The sequence below is a fragment of the Oryctolagus cuniculus genome, chromosome 10 (assembly GCF_051225735.1).
Source record: "Oryctolagus cuniculus isolate XC-2025 breed Fujian yellow rabbit chromosome 10, ASM5122573v1, whole genome shotgun sequence".
NCBI classification, from domain to species: domain Eukaryota; kingdom Metazoa; phylum Chordata; class Mammalia; order Lagomorpha; family Leporidae; genus Oryctolagus; species Oryctolagus cuniculus.
In genome coordinates this window covers 55,785,836-55,801,453 of record NC_142876.1, presented here as the reverse complement: position 1 = coordinate 55,801,453, position 15,618 = coordinate 55,785,836, and the positions used below count along the sequence as shown (strand labels likewise).

Genomic DNA, 15,618 nt, shown 5'->3' with positions numbered 1-15,618 from the left:
AAGTACTTGGAGCTCTGCCTCCCATGTGGCAGATGTAGACTGGGTTCCCGACTCTTGGTTTTGACATAGGCCATCCCCGGATGTTGCAAGCATTTGGGGAATAAACCAGCAGATGAGAGATCTGTCTGTCTCTGTATCTCCGCCTTTCACATAAAGAAAATGAATGAATAAAAAACCTTTTAAAAAGTGAGTGAAAGTAACATTCTGCTTAACTGTCTCCGCAATCAAAACTTTGGGCTCCTTTATGAGCTTTGGTGTGTCAGTGAAGAAGAAATAAGAAATACCAGTAGCAATTGGTATTTGGGCCAGGGAGGCAGGGAGCAGGCAGTGGCCTGGTGGACATGGGAGCCCCAGTCCCCTGGGATTCTCTCGGGCTTCCTTCTGCTTGGCCCACAGAGGATGCTCACTTCTCAAGAGCTGACTTTCCTCTGGAACTGGCAGGAGGGCTACACGTGTGACTGTACTTCAGATGCTAAAGCATTACGCCAGAAGGAGCTCTATCATGATTTCACGTGGTGCTCAGCACAACTGCATGAAGACGACGTATGAAACATTTCTGCCATTTTTAAAGGTTTATTTATTTATTTAGATTTATTTATTTGACAGAGTTACAGAGAGAGGCACACACACACACACATACACACATACAGAGAGAGAGAGAGAGAGAGAGAGAGAGAGAGGGAAAGAGAGAGGTCTTCCATCCACTTGTTCACTCCCCAAATGGCAGCAACAGCCGGAGTTGAGCCAATCTGAAGCCAGGAGCCAGGAGCTTCCTCCGGGTCTCCCACGCGGGTGCAGGGGCCCAAGGACTTGGGCCATCTTCCACTGCTTTCCCAGGCTACAGCAGAGAGCTCGATTGGAAGTGGAGCAGCTGGAACTTGAACTGGAGCCCATATGGGATGCCGGTGCTACAGGCTGGGGCTTTAACCTGCTGTGCCACAGCACCAGCCCTATTTATTTATTTGAAAGGCAGAGTGACAGAGAGAGGGAGAGACAGAGAGAGACCTCTCCCATCTGTTGGTTCACTCCCCAAATGCTCACAACAGCCAGGGCTGTCCAGATAAATTCAGGATCCTGAAACTCCATCCAGATCTCCCATACGGGTGGCAGGAACCCAAGAACTTGGGCCATCATCTGCTGCCTCCCAGGCTCATTGGAAGGAAGTTGGATCAGAAATGTAGAGTAATTCAGACTTGAAATACGTACTTCAATATGGGATATGGGTGTCTTTTTTTTTTTAAGATTTATTTATTTGAAAATCAGAGTTACACAGAGAGAGAAGGAGAGGCAGAGAGAGAGAGAGGTCTTCCATCTGCTGGTTCACTCCCCAATTGGCTGCAACAATCAGAGACACGCTGATCCGAAGCCAGGAGCCAGAGCTTCCTCCAGGTCTCCCAAGTGGGTGCAGGAGCCAAGGACTTGAGCCATCTTCTACTGCTTTACCAGGCCATAGCAGAGAGCTGGAGCAGAAGTGGAGTGGCCTGAACTCGAACTGGCACCCATATAGGATGCCAGCACTGCAAGCAGTGACTTTATCCGCTAAGCCACAGCACCAACCCCAAGGGATATGGGTATCTTAAAATTTTTTTTCCTTTACCATTTAAGAAATTAAATAGGCTTTAAAAAAACAAAACAACTTTATTTTTTATTTTTAATATTTATTTATATATTTGAAAGTCAGAGTTACAAGTGAGAGGAGAGGCTGAGAGAGAGAGAGAGAGAGAGAGAGAGAGAGAGAGGTCTTCACTCCCCAACTGGCTGCAATGGCCAGAGCTGCGCCAATCTGAAGCCAGGAGCCAGGAGCTTCTTCCAGGCCCCCCTGCAGGTGCAGGGGCCCAAGGACTTGGGCCATATTCTACTGCTTTCCCAGGCTACAGCAGAGAGCTCGATTGGAAGTGGAGCAGCTGGAACTTGAACTGGAGCCCATATGGGATGCTGGCACTTCAGGCCAGGGCGTTAACCCGCTGTGCTACAGCGCTGGCCCCCCCTTTATTGTTTTAATTAAAAAAAAAAAAAACTCTTTTCTTCTTTTTCCAAAATAATAATGATTAACTTATAAAATGGGAATACAATATATCTTCAAAGAATTTTCCTTTAAAGGGAAACTTAGCTTTATGGGATCTAAACTTTAAAAAGTAAAACAAAACAAAACAAAACAAAACCATGTTTGTTGCCACCATTAGACAACACAGAGTCTAGCATAAGCCAAGGAAATCTGCTCACACTTCAGGCCCTTCTCCTCCTGGGACTAACATTGTTATATTATTTCCATTTAGCAAACTCTGATCTAATTTAGCGATCCTTCTTCCTTCTGGTGTGATTTCAAATTCAGTGATACCTTCTAATACCATATTGACAAAGTCATCGAAGCCAACAAGGGTGCCTTGTCACTCTTCATCACAATGTGAATTCTGGATCCTATACATTTATTTACAAGCTCTGGCGGCAGCAGCTGCGATGGGTTGGTAGTAGCGGTAGCTGCCATGGCTACGCCGGAAGTGACCTGCACGCTTTTTTTTTTTTTTTCTAAATTAAAAATCTCTGCTAGGAAGCATTCTGTGTGTGACAACCATCAGCCTTATTCTCCAACTGGAGTCTCCCAGGAAAAAATTCCTGGAATGAGCATGTTCTGCTACAGCATATGTGTGTGTGTGTGTGTGAGTGTGTGTTGTTTGTGTGTAACTTTCTTCCAAGTTCAAGTTCTAAAATGGAATTCAGACACCTTTGGCCTTCAAACACTATCACAAGTTAATTTCCCATGATAGCCTTTGTAATTTTACTTGAAGTGTAACCCGTATTCAAAGCATCATCATTTGCCAAAATGTCATTTCCAATATTAACATTTTTCATTGCAAATGTGCACATGATATTTAGGAACATTATTAAATAGATTTTTTGAGCTAGCACAGGGACCTAATTTCCATTCATTACGTTATTTAAATTACAAAAGGTGTTATAGGTTCCAAGAAGCTAACATAACACATTTTAAGAATACTGGCCAATTGTTGATGGAAGTTTGTCATTGATGTTCTGAGAAGTAGTTTCTCAGGACTAACATTCCTTATTACCAATTCCTCTGATATGTTATCAGGCTAGAGTGTGCCAGAAAATTCATGTTAAAAGATGGGCAATGGGAAAACATATCAAATGAAAAAAAAAAAAAAAAGGAAGATTCCAAATGTTCTCAAGTCTTGTTCCTGATTATCTGAAAACGGTCTCTCGTGTTTTGGACTCCTGGTACCCTCTCTTTCAATCTACCACAGATTTCAACAGCTCTTCCAGTCCTTATCTGGTCTGTCGTCCCGAGTCCTCTGGAAGTGAAGAGAAGAGAGATCATTCCGAGGAAGCGTGTGCAGTGAGGAGCCGCGGTGGGGGCAGGAACTCAGGAGCCCTCTTGCCTCTGTCTGGTTTCCACACTGCTCTGCGCTCACTCCCCCAGTCCTTAGTACCAGCTGTGTATCAAAATCAGACTATCAGCCGATGGAGATTTTTCTGTTTCTTGGCACCTGTCAACACTGTCATTTTCTTGTCTTCTGCTGTGTAGCCTGAATTTCAAGACTAGAGATCAAATTTATGCAGTTGTTCACATCTGACTTGAACAAATAAATAAAGCCTTGAGTTATTACATGGCCAGCTAACTTTAGACCTGGATCCATCTTCCCATCAAAATTTTCCCTTCTGCTTTCTTGGTTAACCCCTCCTCCATGGAGATCACCATCTTCCTTTCATTGTTGCAAGCATTTTTTACTCTTACACGTGGGCCAAGAGCTCATTAATTAGGCGCTGGTCTATAGGCCCCAATGGGAGCTTGTTTGGACTCAGCTCGTGGAGACTTTGCACTCTCGTTGATTCGTGACAGGGCTGGAGGCCAAGGGTTCAGTTGTGCTGCGGCTTTGCTGTGAAGGAGCCTGAGCCTGGGAATGGGAGCGTGCCTGCCTTTTGGCTCGGCTGAGTGTTCCCAATGTGTTTGTAAATCTTTTGAGCCCCATAAGCAGCCAAGCTCACTATATAGCTCAAGCCCAAACCTGGAAATCAGCCACTCTTAAGTTCTAATTCTAATATTCTGCATCCAAGCTGGAGTGTACCCATTTATAAAATGGCTATTAATATCACTTCCTTCCCAAAGTCGCCACTTAGGCATTTCCATATTGAATTTCTCTTCAGGGACTCTTCCTGTGTGGAATAACTTTACTTTCTTCTGAAAAATCTGGCATTTCAGAGTCTTTACAGACTGACTCCAATCATTAATTTTTGGGCTTTATTTTCATAATCTTCTAAAAAAGAGATTTATTATTATTATTTGAAAGGCAGGGTTACAGAGAGAGGAAGAGAGCGAGAGAGAGATCTTCCACCTGCTGGTTCATTTCCCAAATGACCTCTACAGCTAAGGCTGGGCGAGGGTGGAACTAGGAGCCTGAACTCCATCTGGGTTTCCCACATGGGTGGCAGGGGTCCATACTTGGATCTTCCACTGCTTTCCCAGGCACACTAGCAGGTTGCTGGATTGGAGATTGAACAGCTGGGACTCAAACCAGCACTCATATGGGATGTTGTATAACAGGTGATGGCCTGGGGCCTGTGCCATGGCACAGTACGTTAATCCTCCACTTGTGGTGCCGGCATTCCATATGGACGCCGGTTCTAGTCCCGGCTGCCCCACTTCCAGTCCAGCTCTCTGCTATGACGTGGGGAAGCAGTAGAAGATGGCCCAAGTCCTTGGGCCTCAGCACCCACGTGGGAGACCTGGAAGAAGCGCCTGGCTCCTGGCTCCAGATTGGTGCAGCTCCGGCCGTTGCAGCCATTTGGGGAGCGAACCAATTGAAGGAAAACCTTTCTTTCTGGCTTTCCCTCTCACTGTCTGTAACTCTACCTCTCAAATAAAATAAATAAAAAATCTTAAAAAAAAAAGCAGGTGATGGTTTAACCTATTGTACCACAATGCTGGACCCTATTTTCATACTTTTATGCTCATATTTTGTTCTAGCCAAAAGAATCTTCACATTACGGATTGAGCACTCTTAATCTAAAAATCTGAAATGCTGTAAAATCTGAAACTTTTTGAGTACTGACATGACACAAGTGGAAAACTGCATACCAGGAAACTGCACACAATCATTGAAAGTATCTTATGTATATAAAGTGTATATGAAAGATAAATGAATTTTATGATTATTTATTTACATTTTTTAAAAAAAGATTTATTTATTTACTTGAGAGGCAGAGTTACAGAGAGAGAGAGACAGACAAAGGTCTTCCATCCTCTGGTTCACTCCCTAAATGGCCGCAATAGTCACGGAGCTGGGTTGATCCAAAGCCAGGAGCCAGGAGCTTCCCTGGGGTCTCCCACAAGGGTGAAGGGGCCCAAGCATTTGGGCTATCATCCACTGCTTTCCCAGGCCATCAGCAAGGAGCTGGATTGGAAGAGGAGCAGCTGGGACACAAACCAGTGCCCATATGGGATGTGGGTGCTGCAGGAGGATGCTTAACCCACTACGCCACAGCACCGGCCCCTGAAAATTGTGTTTAAACCTGATTTGCGTCCCCAAGATGTCTCATTATATATACAAACATTCCAAAAATCTAAAAAAGTCTGAAATCTGAAACATTTCTTGTCCCAAGCATTTTGGATAAGGGGGAGCCAAGTTGTATTTCTTGAAATGACTCTTTTTTTCTAGCTCAAAATCTTGCCTTTCTGGATGTGTGGCCCTTCTGATGTGCTGTCCAGGAAGTGTCTTCTGGAGCTACAGGCTTTCCTGGAGGATCAGGAAAAGGCATGGGTTCACAGAATGTGAAATGGATGATATTAAAGTAGGTAGAGTATCTGAGAGCAACTTCATTGCAACTGCAACCCCTGTGCCCTGACCCGTGGCATTAGTTTTTCATTCTGGCCTCAGTTATGGTTGCTAGCACATCAGCTCGACAAGGAGCATCAACTGTAAAGACGTCTACCCACGTGCAAAACTATTCTTTGTAAGATTGAATAAAATAGTAAACTTTCAAAATAATTCAAATGCCTATCAACAAAGCTCTAGCTAAACAGATCATGGTACAGGCACACAATGGAATACCATGCAACTGTTAAGAAAAACAAGGGCGGGGCCGGTGCTGTGGCATAGCAGGTTAATGCCCTGGCCTGAAGTGCCGGCATCCCAAATGGGTGCCAGTTCAAGACTCGGCTGCTCCACTTCCAATCCAGCTCTCTGCTACTGCCTGGGAATGCAGTAGAGGATGGCCCGAGTCCTTGGGCCCCTGCACCCGCGTGGGAGACCTGGAGGAAGCTCCTGGCTCCTGGCTTCGGATCGGCGCAGCTCTGGCCGTTGCGGCCAATTGGGGAATGAACCATCGGATGGAGGACCTCTCTCTCCCTCTGCCTCTCCTCTCTCTGTGTAACTCTGACTTTCAAATAAAATAAATAAATCTAAAAAAAGAAAAGAAAAGAAAAACAAGGGCATATCTTTATAGGGAAAATTCCCCAAGATATATTGTTCAGTTAAAAAAAAAAAAAAGACAAGCTATTTGTCAGTGGGGCCTAGTATATGATCTTTACTGTAAAGGAAAACAAGTGTCATATATTTGTGCATGGTTGTATATGCATAGGATATTGTGGGAAAAAATCAACCCTTGCCAACAACAAGTTGTTTTGGGCAGGGAAATTGAGACTGTGGTGAGAGGGAGACATTTTTCTATGACAACTTTGTAGTGTGTCGACTTGGGTGCACTGAACTACCCAGAATTCTCTATGTGTTTCCAGCAACCCCCCCCATTCCCTTCCCCCAAGAGATTACTATGAAAGTGTTGGAGAGTGGGAGTGAAGCAGAAGATACATTGTAGCTCACACACATTGTCATCTGCTGGCTGCCATGTTTGTGTGGGGCAGCGGCCAGGCCTGAATGGCTTCACCTTTCCTTGAATCCTTTTCCAGCTATTTTGACTTCTGGGCCAGCTTTGACCCCTGCATTTAGCTGTGTATGAGAGCACCAGCTTCTTCTGCCAGACAAGGTCAGAGGAGGCAACAACACAGTTCTCAGTCTATTTTCCTGGCTTTAGTGCATACTTGTGGATTTTTCCTTGTCCTTGCTGTTCCCTAATTTATAATCTTCCCATGGACTTGAAACTAACATCAGATGTCAAGATAATAGCCTTATAGAGGCTCCTTAACTAGATCCTATAATCATTGCATCACTGCAACAAACTCCTTTGTGTGTGTATATGTGTGCGTGTGTGTATATACCTGCCAAAGTTTCTGCATCTCCAATTGAACCCTAATACAGAGTTTTTTTTAAAAACATGTGCATGTATTGTCTATTCAAATATTAAATTAAAATTTAAAATACAGACTTAAAAGTCAGTAGGTGAGTCCTATTATTCAGATCATGGTAGGGGTTAAGGCAAGACAGCCAAGAACCAAGATGGAAAAATATCAAAGCTGCTACAAAACTGCTCACAAGTCACTGACTTCACTTGGTTAGTATGAAGGTAGAACCTTCTATGAAAAAAAGATGGAGTTCCAAGGCATGCTGTTATGTTATGTGCCATCTGGATCATCCCGTGTCTATCAGTAATCCATTGTAATGCAATCAACCAGCCTTATTTATTGGCTTAATGCAACAACCATTTTATTGGCTCACAATTCCAAGTGAGAGAAAGAGACACAGAGAGAGAGAGAGTGCCTCAATGTGCAAGCACCTTTCAAGTCTTGGCTTACATTATATTTACCAATCTCCCATTGGCACAGCAAACCACATGTTCCAGCACAGAGTCAACGTAGGAGGGGATTGCACAAGAGTATGGCTACAGAGATGCATGATTCTGTAGATCCATGACTGTAATAATATTGCATCAGCCAATGACTGGTAAAAGAATTTATTGTACTCTGTGTCTCTGAAGGAAAAGGTAAATGAGTGAGATTAATGTATGCCTAACTTTTTTTTTTTTTTTTTTTTTGCATTTAATGAGCACTTAAAAACCATTTGTTATCCTAATGTTGGTTAAGTCTTAACCATGCTAGGAGTGGTCAAGTAGCAGGGGCCTTAAATGAGAACAGCCTGCTGTGTTTTGGGTGTGGTTTAAGTGTGTTCCCCAAGGATACATGTTAAAATTTCACCCCTATTGGGAGGTAGGAAAGGGGTGGAAACCACTCTGACTATGGTTTTAGAGGTGGGACCTTGGGGAGGTGACTAGGATTGGATAAAGTCACTGTGGTGGAGCCCCCAGGAGTGACTGTTGAAGGCTTTGTAAGAAGTGAAAGAGACCAGAGGAGACACACGTGTGCTTTCTGTCTCTGGCCTTGTGATGCCCTTGCCAACTTGGGTCTCTGCCAGCAACAAGATGCAGGTCCTCAACCTTGGGTTAGATTTTCGAGTCAAAATCAAGTTTCTTCTAAAGTTACACAGCCTTAGGTGTCTCATAACTAACACATAGCCCAAAACCCACTGCTTTCCAGCTTATAAGAGAACTGGAGAAGAAATACTCCTGGATTCTGATTTTTGGGTTTATATTCCTCTAGTGTAGTCATTGTGTTAGCCTGTGCCTCACCCTCTCTACCTGGAAGTTATAAGCAATAACATCACAGTTAAAATCCATCATCTGCTTTTCTTGGTAGAATGGTTTTATTCTTGTTTTTATACTTCACTGCAATTTTCACTTTTTAAAATACACTTACTTATTCATTGTAATTTTTAAATATTTCAAAAAACTATGAAGGGCAAAATCTAACTAATAAACTGCTACCAGAATAATTCCTTCATTTTCTAAAAAAATTAAGGCATTACAAACAAGTGGTTTAAGAGCACAAATAGTGTTTCAAAAAAGAAGCAACAGGGGGCCCCTGTTACAGCTCAGCAAGTCAAGCCACTGCTTATGATGATGGTATACTGAGTTCCGGCTACTCCACTTCCAGTACAGCTTCCTGCTAATGTGCATAAGAAGGCTGTGGAAGATGGCCCAAGTACTTGGACCCCTGATACCCATCTGAGATAACCAGGATGGAGTTCCCAGTTACAGACTTCCATCTGGCCTTAGCTGTTGTGGCCATTTGAGGAGTGAACCAGTAGATAGGACATCTCTCTCTCTCTCTCTCTCTCTCTTTCTCGGTTGCTCTACTTTCAAATAAATAAACAAATCTTTAAAGAAAAAACATTTTTTTAAAGATTTATTTTTATTTATTTGAAAGAGTTACAGAGAGAGGTAGAGCTAAAGAAAGAGAAAGGTCTTCCATCTGCTGGTTTGTTTCCCATGTGACCACAATGGCCACAGCTGAGCTCAAATGAAGCCAGGAACCAGAAGCTTCTTCTAGGTCTCCCATGCCGTTGCAGGGGCCCAAGCACTTGGGCCATCTTCTACTGCTTTCCCAGGCCATAGCAGAGAGCTGGATTAGAAGAGGAGTAGCCAGGACTCAAACTGGTGCACATATGGGATTCCAGCACTGCAGGTGGGGCTTTAACTCATTGCGCCACAGCACTGGCCCTAAGAAAAAACAGTTTTTTTTTTTTATTTTTATTTTTATTTTTTTTATTTTATTTATTTATTTTTTTTTTGACAGGCAGAGTGGACAGTGAGAGAGAGAGACAGAGAGAGAAAGGTCTTCCTTTGCCGTTGGTTCACCCTCCAATGGCCGCCGCTGCAGCCGGCGCACCGCGCTGATCCTGGCAGGAGCCAGGAGCCAGGTGCTTTTCCTGGTCTCCCATGGGGTGCAGGGCCCAAGCACCTGGGCCATCCTCCACTGCACTCCCTGGCCATAGCAGAGAGCTGGCCTGGAAGAGGGGCAACCGGGACAGAATCCGGCGCCCCAACCGGGACTAGAACCCGGTGTGCCGGCGCCGCAAGGTGGAGGATTAGCCTATTGAGCCACGGCGCCGGCTCAAGAAAAAACAGTTTTTAAAAAAAGAAGGTGCAATATTTTCCCTTCTCTCTTGTCTCAAAGACAACCATTTTCTACTCTTTATGCTCTTTCTTATGGTAATTATATAATATTTTTATATTTTTAAATCTATCTTGTAAATAGCACACGATTTGTCTTGTACTTTCATAGTTTGTCAATCTCTGCCTTTCATTAGAGTATTTAGTTTTTTTGCATTTAGTGTAATTACTGATTTGGTTGTATTTAAGGGTAACATTATTTGTTTTTGATTGTTGCATTTATTGCTTGTATTATTCTGAAATAATCAAATGTACTTGAAAATTAGTTTCTCCATTGAATTTTTACCTATAAACCTTTGTTTTATTTTTAGTGGTTATTTTGCATCCTTAACTTTTTAGGGTCTACTATGAATTAATATTGTACAACAGTATTATAATATGAGAATAGTAGTAGACTTCTATTAATCATTCTCCTATGCTTTACTATTAATTCTATATTTACAGCACATAATAGCTTACATTTTACTCCCATATATACTATAAACTCACAGCATAATATTATTTTTGTGTTACATAGCCAATGATCTTTAGAAGAAATTTTAAAATGAGCAATAAGAAATATTTAGTGTTTATCTATACAAAAGACTTTGTATTTGCCATTTCCAGAGCTTCTCATTCCTCTATGTGGATCTGTTTCCATCTAGCACCATTTCTCTTTGACCTGAAAGTGTTTTTATATTTCTTGTAGTCCTAATATTCAGGTCACATTAGGGATTGAGAGAAGATAGCCAGGACTCAAGATGGGGAGATTGGAAACTGCTGGCTATAAATTCTCTAAGATTTTGTTTGTCTGAAAATATCTTTATCTTTTTTTTTTTTTTTTTTTTTTTGACAGGCAGAGTGGGACAGTGAGAGAGAGAGACTGAGAGAAAGGTCTTCCTGTGCCGTTGGTTCATTCTCCAATGGCCGCCGCGGCTGTCGCGCTGCGGCCGGCACACCGCACTGATCCGATGGCAGGAGCCAGGTACTTATCCTGTCTCCCATGGGGTGCAGGACCCAAGTACTTGGGCCATCCTCCACTGCACTCCCTGGCCACAGCAGAGAGCTGGCCTGGAAGAGAGGCAACCGGGATAGAATCCGGTGCCCCGACCGGGACTAGAACCCGGTGCGCCGGCGCCGCAAGGCGGAGGATTAGCCTAGTGAGCCACGGCGCCGGCGAAAATATCTTTATCTTAAAAACACATTGAAAGTATTTTCACTGAATATAAAATTCTGGTTTGTCAGATTTCAGCACTTTATGCCATTTCATTGTTTTCTGGCTCATATTGTTTCTTATGAGACGTTTTCATTGCCTTGTATCATGCATCATTCCATGCTTACTTTCTAACCTCTGGTCCCCTGACCACTTTTAAGATTTTCAATGTCTTTCGTTTTCAGCAAATTAATCACGATATGCTCAGGTGTGATTCTCTTTATTTTTGTCCTCACTGGGATTGGCAGAGATTCATGGACATGTATGCTGACATTTTAAAATCAAATTTAGGAAGGTTATAGTCATTCTATATACAATTACTTTTTCTCTGCTGATCTTTTGTCTATAACTGAGGCACCCATTACCTTCATGTTAGATCACTTTGATATTGTCTACAGGTAATTAAAGTTTTGTTCATATTTTGAGATCTTTTTTCTTTGTTCTTTTTTTTAGTGTTGATATTTTTAAATTGACTTTATTAATATGATTACCTTTTCATGCTTCTTAAATTTTACTCTAATTATAATATTCACAGTTTGATTCAATTCAAATCAACAAATATTTGAGCCTACAAGAGAGAAGAATTAAATGAGATTAGAGCTGCTAAATTCTTTCTAAGAAAAAAAGTTAATATTGGGATTTAAAAACCTAATTTTTTGGCTGGCGCCGTAGCAACCATTTGGGGGGTGAACCAATGGAAGGAAAACCTTTCTCTCTCTCTCTCTGTCTCTCTCTCTCTAACTCTGTCAAAAAAAAAAAAGAAAAAAAGAAAAAACACAAAAAACCTAACTTTTCAGTGTTCCTGTCAACTCAACCACGTGTGTATTTACTTAAGCTGCCAGACTCTCCATCAGCCTTTCTTGTCGGGGTGGGATTTATCTTTTCCACTTTTCCTCAGCATTGGCTTTGTCAACAAATAAATTTGGGTGGCCCAGAGAATTGTCATTTTGGTCCTTGATTGCGGTAGGGTTGCTGGTAGTGTCTATTTCCCTTTTAGTACTGGGTGGGTCAGCAATGACTGACTCCGGTTCTAGGTTGAGGTTGCTTGTTTCCCTGCAGCAGGTCCCATTGATTTTGACTGGTTTACTTGATCTGAATGTCCGCTGAATAAAACAATCACTTTCAATTTTAATTTTTTCACTTGCTCTCCCGGGGTGGCTTGGTCTTCCTCATTTCTTTGCTTCTTTCTCATTTCTTTCTTTGTCTTTCAGTGGACTCACACCTCCCACCAACCCACCAGTGCTGCAGACCTGGAAACATTTCCTCAGACAAGGGCACCACTAGCGGAACTGCGCAAGTTTAAGTTCAGTGCCCTCCTGGTTCCACTGATTGTTCTGTGTTGATGATTTGTATCTTCAAGTTGCTAATGTTTTCTTCTGTAGTTTCCAATGTTTGTATGAATTTCTTTTTTTGTTCAAGAATTTCTCTTTGATTACTCTTTATAACTTTTCATTTTTATACTGTGATTTTTCTCCACTGTTCATTCATTGTGTTGATATTTTTGTTTATTGATTTTTAAATATCTTTCTAATGGCTGCTTTATACACACTTCCCTGCCAATTCCAACATCTGTGTTTTCTCTAAGTTTATTTCAATAGATTGTATCCTAGGTTATGTCTAATACTCTTCTGCCTCTTCTCTTCTCTTCTCTTCTCTTCTCTTCTCTTCTCTTCTCTTCTCTTCTCTTCTCTTCTCTTCTCTTCTCTTCTCTGACAGGTAGAGTGGACAGTGAGAGAGAGAGAGACAGAAAGAAAGGTCTTCCTTTACCGTTGGTTCACCCTCCAATGGCCGCTGCGGCCGGTGCACTGCGGCCGGTGCACTGCGGCCGGCGCACTGCGCTGATCTGAAGCCAGGAGCCAGGTGCTTCTCCTGGTCTCCCATGGGGTGCAGGGCCCAAGCACTTGGGCCATCCTCCACTGCACTCCCTGGCCACAGAAGAGAGCTGGCCTGGAAGAGGGGCAACCGGGACAGAATCCGGCGCCTTGACTGGGACTAGAACCTGGTGTGCCAACACCGCAGGTGGAGGATTAGCCTAGTGAGCCACGGCTCTGGCCTACTTTTTCATATTCTAACAATGATCATTTACTTGACATTATGAGCTCTATTTTTTTGATAGTCTGGATTTGGGGTGTGTGTGTGTGTATGTGAGTGTGTGTGTGTTTTAAGTGCATTGAATGTTACTCTGGAAGGTAGTCATTTTCCCAGTGGATCAGTTTGATCATATTAAGTTATAATAGTCTGGAGCCGGCGCCGTGGTACAGCAGGTTAACGTCCTGGCCTGATGCGCCGGCATCTCATATGGGCGCTGGTTCGAGACCCGGCTGCTCCACTTCCGATCCAGCTCTCTGCTATGGCCTGGGAAAGCAGTAGAAGATGGCCCAAGTCCTTGGGCCCCTGCACCCGTGTGGGAGATCCGGAAGAAGCTCCTGGCTCCTGGCTTCAGATCGACACAGCTCCGGCCGTTGTGGCCACTTGGGGAGTGAACCATCGGATGGAAGACCTCTCTCTCTCTCTCTCTCTCTATGTAACTCTGACTTTCAAATAAATAAATAAATCTTTTTTAAAAAAGAACAGTCTAAGATTTTGTTAGTATAGGTCTAGCAAGTTCATTTTTTCAAGTGTGCACCTTCTGGAGTCTGAGTTGAGTTTCAATGATCTCTCCACTCTGGTCAGAACTTCAATTCTTCCAGCACTGTCCAATCATCAGAATTTCTTTGGTTAGCTCATACTCCAACCCCTAAGCTGTTCTTTTCCTAAGCAGAATTTTGCCTTGTGAATAATTTTTTAAAAAAGTATTTATTTATTTTTTTGAAAGGCAGAGTTACAGAGAGAGGGGGAGAGGCAGACACAGAGACAAAGAGATCTTCCATCTGCTGGTCATTCCCCAAATGGCCAAGCTCAAGCCAGGAACTCTCACATGGTGGCAGGGGCCCAAGCACTTGAGCCATCTTCCACTGCTTTCCCACCTGCATCAGCAGGGAGTTGGATTGTAAGTGGAGCACTGTATATTTATCTCTTCAAACATTTAACTTTTCTATATGGTGAAAGCATTCCAAATTCTGTCTTCTAGTTTTTCTTTTTTATAAATATGCAGTACATTAACAGTATCTATAGTTATCCTAATTTGCAATTGAACCCTAGAATTTCTTTCCCCTACCTGACTATAACTATGTAACTTTTAACCTACCTGCTCCAGTTCCTTCCTTTCCCTTCCTTCCCCCAGCCTTTGGTAACTACCACTGTACTTTTTTTTTTTTTAAAGATTTATTTACTTATTTGAAAGGCAGAGTTAGAAAGAGAGAGAGAGAGAGAGAGAGAGAGAGAGATCTTCATCTACTGATTCACTCCCCAAATGACCAAACCTACTAGAGCTGGGCTGGTTGGAAGCCATGAGCTTCTTTGGATCTCCTATGTGGATGCAGGAGCCCAAGCACTTGGGGTATCTTCCAGTGCTTTTCCAGGCAGGGAGCTAGATTGGAAGTGGAGCAGCCAGGACTCAAACTGGCACCCATATGGGATGCTGGCATCACTGGCAGTAGCTTTACCTGCTATGCCACAGTGTTGGTCCCCACCATTATACTTTTAAATTCTAAGGTATCATCTTTTTTTTTTTAAGACTCTACATATAGATGAGATCATGGGATATTTATCTTTCTGTGTTTAGCTTATTTCACATAGCATAATGACATCCAGTTCCATCCTTGCTATTGCAAATGGTAAGATTTTATCATTTTTTATGGCTGAGTAGTATTCCATTGTATACATGAAACACCTTTTCTTTATCTGTTCATCAGTGGATGGACATTTATGTTGCTCCCATATCTTATCTATTGTGAACAGTGAAGCAATAAACATGGTAATGCAAATGTCTCTCTGACAGACTAATTTCATTTCTCTTGGTTATATACACAGCATTGTGATTGCTGGATCATTTGGCAGTTCTATTTTTAAGGTTCTTTTTTTAAGGACATTCATCAATTTTAGATGTTAACTATTAGCTTCCTCTTATAGAATAATCATTTGTTTAAACGCTTTTTCCTCTCTTGTTAATCTCTATGCCTATTCTGATTATGTTCATGCTCAGATGTTCTATATTATGAATGTGCAAATCCCATTCACTGCTAAATCAAATCATGCCCTCTGATCACATTTCCTTTCACATTCAAATTCTGTTTTCTTCGAAGTTAATATCTGTTGGTTTATTTTATCAGTTTAATTTTCTTTAGATGTCTAAGTTTCCATTATTCTTCAACAGCTGTATTATGCTGTTGTGTCAGTGTCTCTCAATAACATTTTCTGCTGGAGTCTTTGCCTTTCTGCTTTAGTCTAAGAGGTTGCTCCGTTGGCTTGTGGCTTTAGGTTGATGTCGTGAAACTACCCATCACTCATCCTGCAAACTTCCTTCCTTCTCTTTTCTGCTGACTCCCTTGCTTGCTGGATCCATATTCCATTTTCTTTCAACTTTTTTGTTTTTGTGGAACAAATATTTCTTCCTGAGAAGAATGCAT

At 42.3% G+C, this 15,618-nt stretch overlaps 1 pseudogene; it reads right to left on the bottom strand.

Moving 5' to 3' along the window:
• Positions 1-2,173: 2,173 nt before the first annotated feature.
• LOC108177190 (U6 snRNA-associated Sm-like protein LSm5 pseudogene) lies at positions 2,174-2,485 on the bottom strand (annotated as a pseudogene).
• Between the last annotated feature and the right edge of the window lie 13,133 nt (positions 2,486-15,618).